The sequence below is a fragment of the Mya arenaria genome, chromosome 3 (genome assembly GCF_026914265.1).
Source record: "Mya arenaria isolate MELC-2E11 chromosome 3, ASM2691426v1".
NCBI lineage: Eukaryota > Metazoa > Mollusca > Bivalvia > Myida > Myidae > Mya > Mya arenaria.
This window is the reverse complement of record NC_069124.1, coordinates 91,537,773-91,558,683: the sequence shown is the minus strand read 5'-3', so window position 1 is coordinate 91,558,683 and position 20,911 is coordinate 91,537,773. Positions and strand designations below refer to the sequence as shown.

General features: G+C 33.2%; 1 protein-coding gene and 1 non-coding gene across 5 annotated transcripts in view; one reads left to right on the top strand and one right to left on the bottom strand.

Moving 5' to 3' along the window:
• LOC128229259 (FMRFamide peptide receptor frpr-18-like) overlaps positions 1–20,911 on the bottom strand; it is a 101,461-nt gene that overhangs the window by 28,937 nt on the left and 51,613 nt on the right. For 3 of the 4 annotated variants that reach the window (XM_052941054.1, XM_052941056.1, XM_052941055.1), the window contains exon 2: positions 14,377–14,564. The exons of the other annotated variant lie outside the window; for it this stretch is intronic. The gene's annotated coding sequence lies outside the window, so the exon portion shown is untranslated. The remainder of the gene's footprint in view (positions 1–14,376; positions 14,565–20,911) is intronic. 4 annotated transcript variants of the gene reach the window in all.
• Positions 19,241–19,316, top strand: Trnah-gug (transfer RNA histidin (anticodon GUG)). The gene has a single exon. It is a non-coding gene; the product is annotated as a tRNA-His (tRNA).

Genomic DNA, 20,911 nt, shown 5'->3' with positions numbered 1-20,911 from the left:
GCCCTGTGCCATCCAACGGAAGTAATGTTGAAGCTATGACTACTGGACTTGTTTCTGCAGTTTTTCATATACATATATGCTATACTACATTGATAAAAACTGAATGTCATATCTATGTATTCAAGTATTGTATTTGATCAACAAAAATGATTGAAATGAAAACAAAACACAGACAACACTTAAGCTACTGATTACATAAATGTACTTAAAGAACACCAATAAAACCGAGGGGCCCAGAAGTTTAAGGGCCACAGATTACAAAAGTAGTAAAATATTGTTATCAATTCATATTCTGTTTAACAATGTGGTTATTAGGAACAGCAAAAAACCAAATCAAGAACGATTCAACAGGCAAATACACGTTGTGTAGTCTATATGAATCAAATATTATGATTTATCAAAACATTTAAACATTATCTCTACAGAAAAGGCATTCCAATGGTAAGTTTAGTTTTAATTCTAGCAAACATTCGACACCATTTCGAGCACCATTCTTGAAAACGCAGCATGAACCGCACATTTTCCAATTTCTGTTCAATTTCACCGCCGATTTTTTATTTTTTCTGCCTTGTTTGTGTTACTTCAAAGAGCGTTAAAAGTTAGATTAAAAACCTCTCAAATGTTTAGGGAATAACATCCATTAACTAACTAGACAATCTTTTATTCCAAAATTATATATATTGATCAAGATATGGGGCAACATTATCTTATTGTACTATGTTAAGACATAGGACAAGATGAACTTATTTACTCACGCCTTCGAGTCAGACCTATTTTGCGCGAGATTTCGCCAAATAACCTATTTTTAATTGATTTTAGATTTTTAGTAATATTCTAAAAGTCGTATTGTTGATTAAGTTGGAAACCGGGTGATTGTGTCTCGTAAATTTTCTCATTTTTAAATGGGTAGGTAGATGTTTTGTATTTCCTCATAGTGGGAGAGCATACATAACTGTTTCTACTTGAATAGATAAAACATTCAACAAATTGAACAATAGCAGGGTAAGGATGCGTTACATAAGATAATGAAAATGTGTTTCTAAAACAAAGTTTTATGAAACATTATTCTTATACTAATTGTAATACTTATTAGTTATTGACATTTTCATTTGGGCAATCCTATTTCATTTAATCACATTGTTTCCGGTTCAATGCAACAATCACATTTTTTTTATGAATTACACATGTGTAATAAAACAACACCCTAGGCATGTTTTAAACCATTAAATTCGAACAGGAATTACTTAAAAGGAATATTGCTTAATTGGAAATATAAAGCAAGTCATACGTTTATTTCTCATTTTTGTTTTTGTGACAAAAAACTATTTGAATAAAGTAGTTTTATTTAAACTATAAGATATTATTCGTAAGGATATTAATTTGATAGTAAGAACAAATCCCTGCAGTATTGAATGGATAGGCAAGATACCATTCCTGGAAGCATTCAGTTCAAAGACAAGACTTGTTATCAAAGTTTAGGCGTTCTGTCGGAATCCATCACTCAAAGGAAGTAGTTGCAGGTCCCTTGTTTCCCTTTTTTTTGACGGCTGATTAAAAATTTCGTACAAAACCATGGATAAATCATTCTACCATCAATTCAGAACTTCGCGCGAATGAGTGAGGGCGTTGTCCTTTAATCTTTGTTGTGGTCTTCATGCTGACAGGTAGGATTTAAACCATTAATAAATCGTAAATTTTCCTGATAATATGCGTTTAGAAGTTTTTAAATTGCAACTTTATTTAGCAGGTGTACACACAATATCATTATCTAATTAATTCAAACACTTCATGCAATTCCATTGGCTAATATTGGTTTAATGCGGGATTTCCTTTATCTGATCATCAAGAATTTCCTTGTATCGTTATGACGATGAAATCTCAGCTTCACGCTTTGTAAAGTGGATTTCAAGATAAATATTTTGTTCTTTTTAAATGCTTTCTAAAATAATAACTATCATGACGTAGTTCGAGGGATGAAGGCGAAAAGGTTATAAGTGACATTAATTAAAGAAGGATATATAACCTTTTCGCTTTCGCCCCTGGAATTGGAACATATAATTAAGGATAGAACGATGATCGAATATTGTAGAAATCGATCGTTTGCGATCCTGGAATCGATAAGCTTTGTCTAAAAATGGAAGGAGTAAACAACTGTCATAAAAAAGCACAGTATAAATCATTTGGTATTCAGCTATAACATGAATATATCAATGAAAGTTACTTTCTACACTCAGACTCAGTTAAGTGAGGTATTCAATGTTTCAGAATCTATTGCGACAATTCAAGCAATCAAAATTCAAACATAAACCCTGTTTAGAGGCACTCGGTAAAGGCCGTTAACATCTTGGTTCAAAAAATTATATTACAAATTTTTTTGTAGGTACAGATACATGTAAATTTCATTTTGGCACATGTTGGAGTTATAAGTTAGTGGACACTAACTGAATCGGTTGATATCATGAAATGCACTTTACTTCATCAAATTTTTCCACTCTTTACTTAAAAAGTTGCACGTTGACATATTTGTAACGAGATGATGACTGAATCAAACAAATTTAAACAAACAAAGTAAATTATATGAGTAATCTACATCATACGGGCGGTGCCTTTTTAATTGTTGTTAAAGTAAGGATACATGTTTCGAACTCCTAATAAAACAGATAACATGTTGTTTTCATTGTTCGCTGAACGGAACCACATACTTAAAAGACGATCAGCCCATGTTATATAATTATAGACATGTCATTTCCTCAGAAGATATTGACTTTGTACTCATACTGTATGATGCTTGTTTGTAAATTATTTATATTCGTATTACTCTAAAATCCTGAAGTTTATGACACAGAGAAAGGAATCTAAAAAAATCACAAACTCAAGAATTATCAGTAAAAAGAATGGAATAAAAATATGTTCAAAAATAGTAGCGTAAAAGGATGTTAATTAATGGAATATGTTCCGTTGATGAAATGGGAATCTTCATGTTTAGGCGTCTTTAATTTGTAATGGCATTTTTTCGACACATTTACCCGACAAAAGGCTGTGGGGTATAGAATTTTGTAAATATTTAGCAAGAACCAAGAAACTTATTCCCTTCGAAACAAAATTGTTAAAATACAATTTGGATAATGACACCGGTTCTAACTATACACATCGACTGATGCAGAAGTTCTGCAATTGGTCTTTGCGAGGCCATTCTATTTCAAGAAAAGGAAGCATTGCAGTCGAAAATGTACAATCCTGACACTTTAAAGACGATAACCCATTAAGAAAAAGACAACCAAATGAATCAATATTAACATCACACAAAAAGACATTCCGGATCAAGTAAATCAGTCTGTGTAATTATTTTGAACGTATTATACCTTCCTACAATGGGCTTGAAAAAAAACATGTTCAAAGCAGACAGACATGTTCGTAGTTGTATAGTTTACGATGTATTAAAGTTAATGTTAGGGTGGTCATATCCTTCGGACAATCGCTTAGATTAGGCATAAGTCTTTGGTCAAGCTGCCATTCAAGTCTGTGATTTCAAGAACAATTTCATTATTCAATTGTTGTCGTCATAGTTTATCAAAGAAATATTATTCAAGTGGAAATTTCTTAATGCAGATTTTATTACGATTGCCATAAATCAATGCTGATGTTAGTTTTTGTTCATATCAGTCTGACATTAAGCTAACAATTGATGCAAGTCACTTGACGATGTCTGTAAAGGGCAGAACATACAATTCAATGGGATGTCTTGCTAGTATGGCTAAATAAATATACACCTCGAGTAACTTAACTTAATATACGATTTAAATTCTGCGGGATTTTGACATTTCCATGCATATTAATATTATTTTAGCTGTTTTCATATATTATATTTGCTCTGTTTTCTGTTGATGCAAAATGAACATATTTACGAGTAAAAGCAAACTTTTATTCACAGAAGTCTTCTATCATTATTGCATTGCATAAATATGTCTTTGTTTGCGCGTTACTAAAGTTATTTGACTAAAATTCACAGTGGAACTAAAGGACTTCTGTTATTTATCTGACATTACTGGTATGTTTTTTTAGTGGAGGAATAATAAACGTCATGCCAAGATAACGACCATATGACTTTAGAGCTTCTGTCTACATATTTTTTTAATTCCAATGTTGAATCATCTTAAGTGGGTGTTTTTGTTGTTTTGATTGTTTTTTGTTCCTGGTATATGTATATTCCGATTTACTTAGTATGGACAGTATTGTAGGCCAAGTTTATATTTTTAAGACGTGCACAAAGTACTAGAACTTGCTCGTAAAGGTGATTCATTTGGTTTTTTACATCTCGAAAGATATTCGACAGCATTTATATACATATTTCATTGTTTTGTTCTATTTTCATTAATAGTTAAAACATAAGCAATTTCCAATAATTATTGCATGACAAGGTATCATGAAGTAACACTCGGATTGTTACATATATTTCCTAAAGGATTTAATCAAGAAGAAAAGCATTTAAAACATTGTATTATATGTCGACCAAAATGCTTCTTGATAAACATACATACTCTTATAATTGATTTTGTTTTTAAAATTACCAATTAACCTTCACAGCTCATTATAAGTGTGATTTTTTTGTTACTAGACCCAAGCTATAAAAGTGTGTGTTGAATGAAAACAGAATTGAATGACATAATGACACGTCATATCTGTCTGAAGGTTAAGCACATAACTGACATAACGATTTGGTCTTGGTCAACCGTCATGAAATAGACGGACAGTTTGGGAGAACGGACATCCTGTGCTTAACAAAATATGTTGTGAGGTTCCATCAAGATAGAAGTACCCCATTACGACTAAAAGACAACACAATTTAGCATTTAAATCAATTGATAATGTCACCAACACTCGAAGCCGCAATTCAGCATGTATATGTAATTTAATATATTCAAATGATACCGAATATCATTTTCAACTTGAACGCACACATTGAGCAACTATATTGTTCTGACACATATACATGGTACATTTAATCTGGAAGAGGTTGTCTTTGAAAGAACAAACAACTTCCTATTCACTGGAAAACAACAGTTAAATTCAGAATGTTATTGACGGCAACAGTAAATACGGCATCGTCAACGTTGTTAATACTTGATGCTTTAACAATCAACTGATCGACACTGCCCTTTCGATTTTTGTTTTATTGGAAGGTTTAGAACTTGAAATACATTTTATGATACCTGGCAAAAATGCAAGTTGTTTGGAAACGTCACCAAAGAAATAACGTGTCTCTGGACAGAGCAGCATTGTAGAGACAATATAAAAGGAACTACAATGAAGAAAGTTTGTGAAATAAAACTGACATATATTGAGGAACAAAAAAGACGGTATTGAGCATAATAGCAACGCCGAATAAACGAAAATGACCACGTTTATGCGGTGATTTTCAACGCATAAACAGGACTTTCTTATGTGGCAAAAAGGCACACTTTCGCTACATAAAAACAATTAAAACAATAGTGGTTGATAAAGTTTCATCAAGATCGGACTTTGAATTAGACTTTTAGTGGCGTAAGTTCTAACAAAGATTTAGTAAGATCGGTTTAAATGTGAACCAAACCAATCGATCATTCTGTGAAAAGGTTTTAAATGACGTTTGTCCCGACTGATAAGACTATTTTCCAAACTTTACTTGTTCCAATGTCCATTGCAATAAGTCAATAGTTATGCACATGTGATTTGTAACAACTGCACCCACCCCGGGGGATATTGGGGCTTTTGAACCAATCCCTTTTGAATATTATTCTGAAAAGAATATCTTAATTTTGACTGAATCAAGGACCATAATTATTTCGTTACTGGAACAATAGAAATAAAATAATTAAAGCAGGTACACAGCTTCATACACCAATGAATAAATGTAAGTGACTCTGGAGACTCCCATATCACAAGATATCGGGACGGACGGACATCACATCATCATCATCACCATCGTTTTTGTTGAAATATTAGAACTCTTATTTTTGAGCTTTATGATAAATGGTTAAGTTAATCTTCTTTATGTGGCACAAAGGCACAGTTGCGCCCCATATAAGCAATTTCTGCTTTATGCGTTGAGCGTCGCCGCATACACGTGGTCGTTACAGAGCTTATTATAATATAAAAATATATTAGAAATATATTAGAATAATATTATTTACGAAAAATAAGTGAACACAGTTATATATTTAAAATGATAGCTCAGACAAAAGAAAAAATATTGGCATTCACCTTGTCCATTGTATAGATAAAACGTCACGTTCATATTGTGTAACACGCAATGATTTATGACGTCATTATTAATTTCAAAATTGCGCTTGGATTAACACAGAATCATTTTCGGGGTTTATGTTTAAAGATTTGGCTACTGAGCTTGTTTCTGTAGTTTTTCATATAAAATTGACACGTGTATACTTAACGTTTTATTCCGATATGTGTCTTCAATATAAACTTTAACGAAAGATAATCTGACTTCATTAACTTTCATTTTAAAGCAAGGAAATAACAGTAAAGGCTAATTTATAATGGCTATTGTGAATGTTTTCCTATACAGAAGACTTCTCAGAGCAAATTAATTTCTCACCACGATTCCAACAAGGAGGATCACAACATCATGTATCAAATGAAAACAAGGCCCAGCAATAGATCAAGTTTTATAATTAAAGCGGTATTGCTTTGTTCTTCAAGTACTCAAAACGTATATTACATTCATGTAACCATAGTTAATTGAAACCAAGCGAGATCTTTCAAGTATTTCCATTATAAAGACAATTTATTGTTCCGGCTTCCTTCCATGTTAACCTAGGAGACATGCTTTAATAATCAAACTGATATTAATGTTAACACTCGCCTTCCCAGTATTAAGAACGAGCCCACAGCTAGCCTGGGCAGTCAAGGCAAATGTACTTATCCGAAATAATGGAAATACAAATGTATCATAATCATATTTCCAAAACAGTTCGCAAATACTTTTCGTAATGATTGCCTTGAAGTTTCTGAGAGTTAAATTTCCAAAGAAAGACTTATTATAGATGATGGACTTACTGTCTTTGGTCGTCTATTTGACTATGAGTAGAGGGAAAATAGCCGGACTTTGGCAGGCTAACATAAGGTATAAGGCTATTGTGATGATCCAACGTGGAACATACAGTGATGCTCTCAGTGATCTTGGAGTATGGTTGGTGATACATTTTAATTAATCTCCCTTTACATTTAATATGAATTCAATGCAAACATACAACACTTCGGATTGGAAAACAATGTTATTTCTAGCGCTTTACAACAACCATACATTTCCTTAACAATCAGTTCAAATTCAATTGATCTATAAAATAAAAAATGTAAGTCGCGTTTCTCTATCGACATTTTATAGGATAAGAAGTTTTTCACCGTTTATTCTCAAAGAATCCATGTAACAGTTTGTGCATCACTCAGACATAAACAAAATACCAATCTGAAGGGCTTTCTCAATCTTAAAAATAGAGATGGCACCCTCCACATCATCCGTTATTTTGGTTTTAGTTATAACGAATCTATAATTAAAGAAGATAAATTGGAACTACCTAGTAACGAGTTCCAAATTGGTCAGTGCTGTGACGAAATAAAGCAATAATGATCAGGAGGGTATGAGTGTATTAGCCGCCGGCTTTCCTCACTCTATTCTGGTTGTCTCGTTTGTTGGTCTTAATTTTAAGTTCTGATAGAAAAAGCAGCATTGAGCGATAAGTACCGTGTATAATTTTATAAACATTTACAAGTTATATACATATATATGTATGTATATAATATCAGTCCATTCCTCGTATGTTCTCTAATAACATGGCAGCAATTTTAATAAGTTAATTTTCAAGATATCGCCTTGTTTATACAGAAGACTGTGATCCGAGTCAAGGGCAGACTTTCTGGTACATTCCGAGTCAGTGGCAGACTTTCTGGAACATTCTGAGTCAGTGTGGACTTCACTTCTCTGGTACGATCTCTTATCTAGCCATGATAACAAACATCAACACTCAAATCAATTTCAAAGATAATAAAAACTTTCGAAAATTGTTATTTACATTACTTCCACAATCTGTTTTTAATGTGTTTTACAGGGAATTTATTGTGATGTGCTTATCAAATCACTCGTTTCAATAAGGTTTCGTCATTTCATCTTGTTGTCAACAGAACTGTAAAACATGCTTTATTCTGTGAGTTTGAACATTTGCCATACATTTGTTATCGTTCCAAAATGCCTTAGACTAACACCATTTGTGATAACTAATATATAGTTTCAAGTTGAAACTTGAAACTAATATATAAGATCTCAATGACGCTTTCTTATGCAAAATAGTGTCACAACATGAATATATGCTATGCTAATTTGATTCAAACTACATGTTAAACGATATATTTTAGAACTGAACTTGATCTAGAAATATTATTGAGCTGCTAAATATAATAAAACTGTTCTTCAATGGCAAAAATAATACGATAGTAACAACAGGATGAGCTTCTGAATAAGAACGGAGACATAACCGGTAAAGGTTAATGTGCATAAGCGGCACCAATAAAACGAGGGTAATAATGGGGACAAGCCAAACAATCGAACTATGGGCTTGTATAAGGACACAAGCATCTACCACAAGACAATAGAAACAGATTACCAAACTAATAAACTATCGTTTTTCAATAAATGTTGTATATGACTACATGGTTTTTACGTACAGCAAACCTATTAAGAATAAATCAACAGGCAAACACACTATGTTATATATATTAATCAAAACTTCTTTAGGCAACTTGATTGATACAATTGCTCTAAGTACAGTTCGTATCGCTGTTTACTTGAGAAAATGATTTTCAAGACAAAAAAAATGAAAATAATGAATAGGCATTCCAATGGTAGGTTAAGTTTTAACTCTAGTAATTATTATACACGATTTTGAGTACCATTCTTGAAAACACAGCATGGACACCTAATTTAAATTTTCTCTTAGAAAGTTTCTGCTTTATTTATAGTACATCAAGCAGCGTTAAACTTTATCAATTTCAGGAGCTATCTTAGCGTTAACAAATGCTTTATATGCTATTAAACATTAGTTTCATTTATTAATTAGTTTTATTTTAAGAAAAAATTACAAACCATTACCGTTCTTTTTAAATATACTTATTTTAATATTTCCACATGTAGACACCAGATGGTCCAAAAATGGGCAAATACAGCATTTCCTCAAAACAAGCTTAGAATTTTAAATGCGAGCTAGTAGGAGGCCGATGATACGTCACTTTAAATGGTAAAAATAAAAACGTAAATATCATGTTGCTGCTTCATTTGTATTTCCCCGTTTTAAATAGCGCATAAAGGTTTAAATCATATCTGTCTGAGTTCAGATAAATATACCGATGCTATTTTTAAACTTACTGGAATTTACAAGATAGATAACAGGAGTAGATTTCGAATTGGAAATTGCGCAAAAACTGCGAAAGATGCATGTGTCGTAAGCGATGTGTTACATCGGTTAGTAAGATTCAATACGTTGTACACAGCGAAGTCAATTGTATGTATGTGTTTGATAATTTTCTTTATATTTTGCAATTGTATCATCTGGTATCTAGCCCTTTTAACAACCAAGGTCATGATTGTGATTTTGCACACAATAAGGTGTTTCATTAAATACGACAGTTTCAGTTGCAGTCGCAACAATACATTTCCTGTAAAGTGTAGTGTTACTCATAAAGATATAGTCCATGTTACCAATAAAACACTGACAGGTATAATGCACAACCTAACTTAACCGTTAAAATAACATTTGAAAGTAAGTACAAACTCCCTTCAGAACCGGATGAGAAGGCAAGATAGCAGTAGACTTATATCAACGTTTAAAGTGTTCTGTCGGAATCAATCACTCAAAGAAGGTAGTGGTAGGTCGCTTATTTCACTTCTTTATTGGCTTTGCAGATGTTAGATTTCCTTCGTAACCAAGTATGAATTAAGCTACATAATTAACCAATTTCGGAAATGAGTGAGGGTGAATTTTTTATCCTTAACCCTTTGTTGTGGTCTTCATGCTGACAGGTAGGATTTCAACCATTAATAAATCATAAATCTTCCTGATAATATGCATCTAGGTATCTTTATATTGCAGCTTTATTCAGCAGGTGTACACACAACCGCATTGTCTAATTCATTCAGACACTTCATGCAAATTAACTCGATAAAATTTGTTTGATACAAACCGTCTTCTGTATCTAATAATCAACATTTTATGGAAATGTCATAGTGTCATCACGATAATGCAATCTTAGCTTCATGCACTTTGTAAAATGGTATTTAATATGTTTTTTGTGTTGCTTAAATGCTTTCTATTATAATTATTATAATGAAGTAGTTGGAACATAAAATTAAGGACAAAACGATGATAGAGCGATTGAGAAAGCATATTAATGGGTTACTGATATTATTAGGGCGATACATTTTATTGATGTGGTAAAATTAAACATTAATGTTTCGAATTCTGAATATATAATACAGAACATGTATTTTTCATTGTCAGCTGAACGGAGCCATTAAACAATCAGCTCATTTGATATTATCAGAGACATGCGATTTTCTCAGGATATATTGACACTGCACTCCTATAACATGAGGCTTAGTAGGAAAATATAAATAGGTTAATTACACAATAATCTGGATGACACAGACAAAGGAGTCTGAAAATTGCTCGTACTCGTAAATTGTCAGTAAAAAGAATAGAGTCAAACTTACACGAATAGCATATCGGAGGGAGTTATTCAGACCTTATAAAATATGAATGAACGTATACCACTTTCCCTTGGAATGTAACAGCAGTTTGTTCATTTACAATTTCGAGGGTATAAAAATGGCAGTAAGCTGATACATTCATTTAATAATTGTAAGATTTGATTTTTTTAAGTGAGGTAGGTCATATCCTTCTGTAAGAAGCTTAGATTAATCATTAATCATCAGTCAAACTGCTGTTCAAGACTATAGCTACTATCTGTGATCTCAAAAACAATAATCTTCTACTGTTGTCGTCATTGTGTATCGAAGATACATTATTCAAGTGGTATTTTCTTAATGCAGATTGTATTACGATTGCTATAACTCAATGCTGATGTTAGGGGGTTTTGCCATATCAGTCTGACATTTCGCTAACCAATAGTACACGCAATCATCGATAACATATAAAGGACAGAGTATACGATTCAATGGGATGTCTTGCTAATATGCTAAACAATCATATATTTCAAGTCACTTAATATACGATAAAAAAACGCTGCGGGAACTTTGAATTTTGTCTTTCCCTGCATTGAAATGCTATATTAGCTTGTTTGTTCACAAAATATATTTGCCGTTATTCGGTCGAGGCAAAAAACAATTTGATGTCTTGATGGTATGGCTTGTATAGCTTGTATTGCTTTACACTTATACATATAAAGTCATTAACTAAAATAAACGATTAAAACGCTGCGGGAATTTTAAATGAATATTTCGCTGCATTTGAATAGAACTGGCGTTTCTTTTAACATATTGTATTTGCTATGTTCATGTCGAGGAAATTTCAACCAAGTTTAGCACGAGTAAAAGTCAATCTTAGTTCACCTAGATCAACCGCCCTCTTAGATTTTCACTTTACTTCTTTTACTTAAAAAACTGTTTGTATCTTTAAAGCTATATAAGTGAACGCCAAGGTAAAATACTTAACAATACGCGCACGTGCACATATATTTCAAACCGACTGTCTTCCACATTGATCCAGCGTGTTCAAACGCAACATGATTTCATTCTCCACCTATTTCACCTTTTTTTCGCAAATAAAATTATAATAAAAAAGCAATTTTCATTTATCACTGCGTGAATAGGAAACATAATTAAAGTAATCAACGAGAAGTTCAAATGTAGTAGATCGACGCTCTTCAAGTTGATGGTGAATGGGAAAAAAATAATTGAAAAGGGCAGAGACTAGACCGGTAGTCAAAACCTTAAACATAAACCCTGTTCTGAGGCACATGGAACGGGCCGAAACGACACTGAACGAGAAACACAATTGTTCACACACACGAAACAGACCACAAACGCATCGAAATAGCTTTACCGATAACTAATGGGTTTACCAAGGCCACTGATCGACATTGCCATCTCGGTTTTTATTTCATTGGAAGGTTAAAAACGTGAATTTGATTATGGTAGTGGATAAAAACGCTAGTTGCTTGAAAACATCACCAAAGAAATTGCGTGCCTCTGGACGGAACAACATTGTTGAGAAAATATCCTACACATGTCATAAAGAAGAAAATGTAAGAGAACATATCTTCAATATGACAAGTTTGTAAAATAAACTGATGTCTTTCTAGGAACGACCAGACAGTTTTGAGCTTATTATGGATAAAATATGGAGTAAATGCAAGAGAACAGACGTTTAGAATGACTCATATCAAATGTTCAAACTAAATCAAAAAGTACACTAAATCACGATGATATGTGTAAGGGAAACCGAAATGGATCACATTATGCTCAAGTTTAGAGGGAAAACTGTTATATAATTAAAATAAATGATTGAAGAAATTTATTCAAAATGACAGCTCTGACAAATGAAAAGCTATAATCACGAGAACCCAGTGTGCAGATTTTACATATTCGTGAATACCACAATTATGTTATTATAAAGGGTGTTTATTCATTGTACTCGGGAATTTCTGTACGTGTTGCTTGATAAGTTGTTATTACCCCATTACAAAGAATGCCTTCTCAACATTTTTATGCAGGAAAGCCCGGTGCAAAATAACTGAATGGTGTAAAAATAGTAAAAAGACAATGATGTAAAAATATCACAATAAATATAAAAGATAACACACAGTAAACACAATTACAACCTAAATATAGAGTAAAAATCATAAATATACCTTGGCGAGGAACCGAGAGGAATATATTTTTACGATAATCACACAGAAAATGAAAATGTGTTGACTAAAAGACTCTGCTTTACTAAACCTACAACAAAAAGTCAAAACGCCCTCAGTCAATATCGCGTTTAATTAACTTTACACTAGCAATTAACTTGCAAGATGAAAGCGATGTTCATATATTCTAGTAAATATAGGTGTATCAGTTACTATTATGAAAGTAGCTAATTGTATTACGAATTCACCAATTAACATAACTTTATTTTATGTAATAACAGGAACCTATCGGTACTCAAATGATTTTTGGATTCAATTCTGTGAACAGAATTGTAAATAGCTTGTCGCGCCTACAGCTTTTCAACGCTTTAAGCGCTTTCATTTAAGATAATATGTCATTATGCAATTGACAAAAGTTTGCGGGTTTGGTGATATTCTAATCTACGAAGGAATTATCCTATTTATTGTTATCCGAACAGGCTAAGCTGTCGAGAATTACATAATCCGCTTTTGAAAAGTTTACTTTGGCTTTCTGATGCTCTTACACGGAAGTTTGAATATATCTCGATTATGATTGGTCCAAAATTAATTGCATCCACGAATCATTATTGTAGATTTTACATAAATATAATTCCTTATCCGGGCTGCGCCCTCTCTTCGGAATCTTCAATTCCCTGTAAAAAAATTATATTTAAAGCAAGGAAACAACAGAATTGGTTTACACGTTTGTGATGGTTTCTTGAACAAAATACTTTTCAGAGCAAATTGGTTTCTTGAAACAATTCCGACTACCTGATCTCGTATAAATGAAAAAATCCGAGCGATATATCAAGTTTTATTATCAAAGCGGCAGTGCCCCTTTCTCTCCGTGTCCTGCAAATGTACAAAACATACTCTATACATTCATTGATAGTTCATTGTGTGAAACCTAGTATAAGCAAACAAAGCTTACATGTATAATAATCATATTTCCTCACCAATTCGCTCATACATTTTGTAATCAATGTCTTATGGTTTCAGAGTGGCTGTATCTAAAGAAATACTAATTATAGATGATGGACTTATAGTATTCGGTTTGCTATGGGCGTCATCGGAGGAAACGTTACCGGACCCATGCAAGCCACGTCTTAGGCCATTCAAGTTGGGATCAATGATACCTTCAACGATCTTGGAATGCGCTAATGAAAAGAGGCAAATTGGCAATACAAAATAACGAGCTCCAAATTGATGACGCGCGTTGACGAAATAAACCCATAATGATAAGGAGGGTATGATTGTATTAGCCGCCAGCTTTCCTCACTCTATCCTGGGTGTCTGAATTGCTGATCTTGTTGTAATCTTCTGATTTTAACAGTGACTAGTTGATATGTAAAGTGTATTACTACATATGGGTTGTGGAGGAAAGTTATATAGACATTATACACGTTTGCTTGTGCTTGCTTCAACATTTAAATAACAACTTACTTTTAACTGCAATAAAGTCTATCAGTCGATTCCTCGTATGTTCTCCAGAGCAACACTGATAATCCAGATATGTCCATGTACTTGTAGAACGTTGTGATCCGAGTAAATGTCTGATATGATCTTCTATATTCCGAGTCTGTTCGGACTTCTCTCCTAGCCACGGAAACCAACATCAACGCTCGAATCAACTTCAAAGGTAATAAAAAGATAATTCTAAAATGGTTACATACTGCTACAATTTATCGTATGAATTGGTTGATTAATGAATGCTTATCAAACTTCTCGTTTTAAAAGCATCAGTTTTATCAAAGGTATCGTCATCATATCTTGTTTTTCAATGGAACTGTAAACAGCTACTTGATTTTTTGAGTTTGGATATTTTGATCTGTTTGCAATCGTTCCAATAACGAAGGTATTCGTATAAGTGCACGTAAAATAAAATGCCTACGACCAAAATATTATAATCGGCTCAGTCTGAGTGTTGCTGTGCTGGTTAACCTAAATTTTGACTTATATGATCTCGCAGTTTAAGAATTCACTGAAGCTTTGTTTTGCAAAGTATGGTCATGTTACGAAAACCATGATATGCTTTGCTTCATTGATGAAAACTGCACTTTCAAGTCCATAATTATAATATAATTGTACCATATTTGGTCCACAAAAATAATTGAAAGGGTACAATAAACAAACGTAAAACCTAGTTGTACTTAAACGGCACCATTAACACAGTGGTGACCACAGGAACGAACCCAGTCACTTCACGTTTGGGATTATATAAGGGCACAAGGGTCCTTCAAACACTGAAAATAGCATCACCTGTAAGGTATGATTGTATGGAGACAATGTCCAACACCACACCAATAAAGATGGATTCAACAGGTAAACATACGCTGTGTGGGTACATGAATCCAAAAAATTTTTGGCATCTTTATTCATACGAAGGTCAGATACTACGGTTTAAGTACAGTTCTTATCATTGTAAACTTGAGTATTTGATTTTCAAAGAAGATAAATTGCAGATTTATCAAAACATTTAAACATAATCTCAACAGTATAGACATTCCAATGCTTGATTTAGTTTTAACTCTAGCAATTATTCTACACCATTTTGAGCACCACTCTTGAAATCCCAGCACGGATCCCTCATTCTTCAAATTTCTGTTATTTTGTTCAATTGTTAAGGTGATTGCATCCATAAATTTTTACCAGACAATATAATATTCCAAGCAAAAACTATCATACAATTTATTTAGAATTCACCACATGAAGCAACAACATTAGTTTACACTATTCTTTTTATTTACTCTCGCCTTCGGGCCTATACAATTTGTCGCAATTCACCATTTGTATAGATCAAATCAAATATTTTAGTTCATTTAAGTACTGTTGTGAAAGTAATATATTTGACTATGATAAGGAAAGCGGCAGATTATTTGTTATTCATTTATCTCATTTTGAATGAGAAAACAGATATTTTATTCCCCCCATAGTCGGAGAGCTTACATAGGAATTTAACTCTTTCACTTGCTTAGATAAAACTTCAACAAATCATTCAATTTAGAGGCTATCGGTGCGTAAGAAAAGGCTGTATTTTTTCCCTAATTGTTTGTTCATATGTTAAATTAATACGCAACTACCCGTACACTGATCAAATACTACGTGCATCTATACCTCCAGCAGAGTGTATTGTTCCTTCATATTAGTAAAGTTCCTGTTACCAATAATGTATAAGAGACTACGTGCATCTATACCTCCTGCAGAGTTGATTGTTCCTTCACAGGAGTAGAGTCCATGTTACCCATTATACATAAGATACTACGTGCATCTATACCTCCTGCAGATTGTATTGTTCCTTCACAGGAGTAGAGACTATGCTACCAATATTCTAGCACAGCGGATAAGCATTTCCGGTGAATTCAGCCGTGCTGGAAAACTCTATCTGGCACCCCATGCTAGATGAGTCACGCGCTGTGACGCAAAACTTTTTATCGCTTTTATTATAAACTTGATGTAAGCATAATTTTGATATTTCAATAGACGATTTCTATAAACATTACTAAGTATACAAAAAATAGCTGCAAAACAAAACAAAATAACCTTCAAAATACGTTATATTGAAGGAACTTCTTGACGTGTGCAGTGAACAAAAATACTGTGCGACATGAAGTCAGTAAACATCATTGCATGCGCTCCGGGAATATACAAAAAATGCATTTATCTATGACAATACATAAGAGACTACGTACATTTAAACCTTATGTAGAGTGTGATGAATATAATAGAAGATTTTAATAGAAATAGCTCTATGTTAATTATAATACACTGACAGTTGCAATATGTAACTCAACTTAACCGCTAAGTAATTATTTGATAGTAAAAATAAATCCCTTCAGTATTATATAGATAGGCAAGATAACAGTGCTGGAAGCGCTCAGAAAAAATAAGAGACTTGTTATTAAATTTAAGGCGTTCAACCGGCGTCCATTACTCAAAGGAATCATTGACAGGTCCTTTGTTAAGCTTTTTTATTGGATTTGCGGTTGTAAGATGTCCTTCAAAACTATGCATGAATAAAGCTACAACATATTTAACCAGTTCCGAATTTGGCGTAAATGAGTGAGGGTGGTGTCCTTAAATCTTTAGTGTGGTCTTCATGCTGACAGGTAGGATTTAAATCATAAATAAATCGTAAATCTTTCTGATAATAATGCATGCATCGAGATATTTTTTTTCTATTTTGCAACTTTATTGTGGTGTTCAAACAATCACTATCTAATTCATTCAGACACTTCCTGCAAAGCAACAGGCTAAATTTTGTTTAATGCAGCCAAATAACAGCATTTTCTTATCTGAGTATTAACATTTTATAAGCGTTTTCTTTTTTGTCATTACGAAGATGAAATCTTTGCTTCTCGCACTTTTGTAAATTGGTTCTCAAAATAGATATGTTTGTTCGTCGTTAATCCTTTATTATATGTTTGTATAATTAATTTGTTGGAACATATTATTAGTGATAAAACAATGATCAGGTATTTTCGACCCCATTACGTCGTTGATAATCGATTACATACTCGTAGAATCGAAAATCGCTATATTTGCAGTCTTTTTTAAAACAGTACAATTTTGTGTTCAGCTTAAAACCACAAGCTTTGAATAGAAAAGTACACGAGAAGGGATTTTAGGGTTATTTAATAAGCGGATTTTAACAATTATATTCGAAAATACTTTTGATAATTGCTTAAAAAAATAAGTTTATTTTATAGTTTCTCTTTGCTCTATTAAATAATAATATTAAGGCGATGTATTTTATGGTTGTTGTTAAAGCAATCATTAATTTTGCAAAATCTGAATAATACAGAACACATGTAGTTTTCATTACCAGATGAACGGAACCACAGACTTAATAAACCATCAGCTCATTTTATATTATCAGAGACATGCGATTTTCTCAGGAAATATTGACACTGCACACAAATTGCATGACGTTTAGTTGCAAATTATTTTAAGGCAAATTTCGCAAGAATCTTAAAAATGATGACACAGACAAGGACTTTACAAACTTCATGTACTCTTTAAATACAAGTAAAACGTATGGAATTAAGATAATTTTTGGAATTAAAATAATGTTATGTTAACAAAAAGCTAAGTAAAGTACGGGCACTAATTGAGTATGTTCATATGATCCAAAGTGAATCCTATCTGAATTACTTTAATTTGTAACGGTATCTTTTAGACTCAATAACTCGACAATATACCATTGGTAGTATATTGTGATTAAAGAGCAAAAAAACTGTTTGAATACCAATTTGCAATATGTCACCGATCTAACCATACATATCAATAGATTTAGGAGAACTGTAAATATACATTTCACTGTCACACAAACATTTGAGTTCTGCGCGGCTATCCTTTATTTCAAGAAGCATTTAAGTGCAATCTGAACTTAACCGACACTTTAAAGAAGATTTCCAATTAAGGAAAAGACAGCGTTGTGTGGACAGTTATACCTAGCATAAAAACGTATGTCGCATCGAATTATTCATCATTTTTGATAATTTTGCATTACACTTTCCTACAATTCAGCTAAAACAACAAACATGTAACGAACGTGTTCAAAGCAAAAAACAGACTACGTGTTCATTCACAGTTTCGAGGGTACCTGTTCACAAACATGGCAGTAAGCTGACATATCCAGTATTGGTAAGATCTGGTTTAGGATTGGTTTGTTTTATAGTTAAATATATTTTTACAAAATATAAAAAGAAGTAGTTATATCTTTTGGTGAATGACTCAAGTGATTAGTCCTAGTAGCATAAAAGCAGTCACATTTATTGTGATATTGGACAAGCTACCCTTCAATACTGAAGTACTGACTGTACTGAACGGGCTGTGCTTTCAAGAATAATGCGGTCATCAATTGCTGTCGGCATTGCTCATCGAGGAAATATTATTCAACTGGTGTTGTTTTTTATTACTGCAGATATTTTTTATGATTGCCATAAGCCAATGCTGTTGTCATTTTTGCATATCAGTCTGCCATTTTGCTAACCAATGAGGCACGACAATTGGCGATCAACGATAATCCATTAAGAACAGAACGTATGGTCCAATGAGTATGGCTAAATGTTTTACATTTCAAACGGCAATGAACAAGAGACACAAACGTATTAACACCATATACATGAATACAAATACCACAAACAAACAACACTGCGGATATTTTTTAACTTTATCTTTGCCTGTGTTAAAAAAGTATTCCGCTTTTTTTTTTGTTCGCATACAATATATGCTGTGTTCATGTCGAGGAAAAATAAACAAAGTTACGAGTATCACTTAATCTTCTCTTCCCTTCAGTTTCTAGTCCGCCCGGTTAGCTCAATCGGTAGAGCGTTGGACTGTGAATCGGATAACCCGGGTTCGATTCCCGGGCAGACCAGGTTACTTCTGTTGTGATTAGTTATGAACTCCTTTCTACGACTCTTCGCACTGCACACCAGGCAAGTCAGGTAGCTGGAATGTCGCTAAGAGGTAAACGAAGTGAAAATTATGTCGATTTGGTTGACATATCACAGTGAAGCTAAGACTTCTGTAAAGCATCGAACAATACTGATCTGTACTTTTTAGCGAAGAAATAATAAATGTCATGCCAAGATAATGACCAAATGCTCTTTGATCCTCGCTACTTATTCTATGTGCATATATTTTAGCTTTATTTTAAAGACTAAGCATGTCAGTTAGATGGTTTTCTTTTGTTCCCGGTATCTCACATTCAGTTGTTTCTTAATTGTAAGCCAAGGTAAGATATAATTAACAATACGTACATACACAACTTAAACCTGCTGTATTTCCACGTTGACCCAGCGCGTTCAGACGCAATATTATTTCGCAAACATGGGCTGTTCAGAGCCTAATCCCAAATCGTTCACCAAGTTCAAACTAATAGACCAATTTCTTGCCAATACGATTATAATAAAACAAAAACAGAAAAAGCAATTTCCATTAATCATTGCATGAAAAGGAGACATAAAGTAACACTCGGATTGTTAGAGATAATTTTTAAAGGATATTATAAAGATGAGTCAATTTTAAAGCATTAATTTAATTGACCAAAATGCGTTTTATGTACTTGCAGACTCTTATAGTTGAGCCTTTAAAACGATTGATAGTGTCACGAACAATCGAAGCCGCAATCTGACATTTCTTTCAAACTCATTAAATCAATGAAGCTATTAATCATGTATATGTCATTTAATATCATACTGAAAATGTCGTCTAAAACACACACCTTGAGCAGCTATGTCGATGGCGACCGGTTGAACTTTATGCATATACATTGTACATGCAACCTGGAAGAGTTTGTCTTCGGATGAACGAACCACTTCCGTTAAAAAGGAGAACGGCTGTCTCGGTTGGATTGAACCTGTTATTGACTGCAACAGTAACTATACCATCTTAAACAGTAACTATACCATCTGCAACAGTTACTATACCATCTGCAACAGTAACTATGCCATCTTCAACAGTAACTATACCATCTGCAACAGTAACTATGCCATCTTCAACAGTAACTATACCATCTGCAACAGTAACTATGCCATCTTCAACAGTAACTATACCATCTTCAACAGTAACTATACCATCTGCAACAGTAACTATACCATCTGCAACAGTAACTATGCCATCTTCAACAGTAACTATACCATCTGCAACAGTAACTAAACCATCTACAACAGTAGCTATACCATAGTCAACAGTAACTAAACCATCTACAACAGTAGCTATACCATCTTCAACAGTAACTATACCATCTTCAACAGTAACTATACCATCTACAACAGTAGCTTTACCATAGTCAACAGTAGCTATACCATCTTCAATAGTAACTATACTATCTTCAACAGTAACTATTCCATCTTCAACAGTCACTATACCATCGTCAACAGTAACTATACCATCTTCAACTGTAGCTTTACCATCTTTAACACTAACTATACCATCTTAAATAGTAACTATACCATCTTCAACAGTAACTATA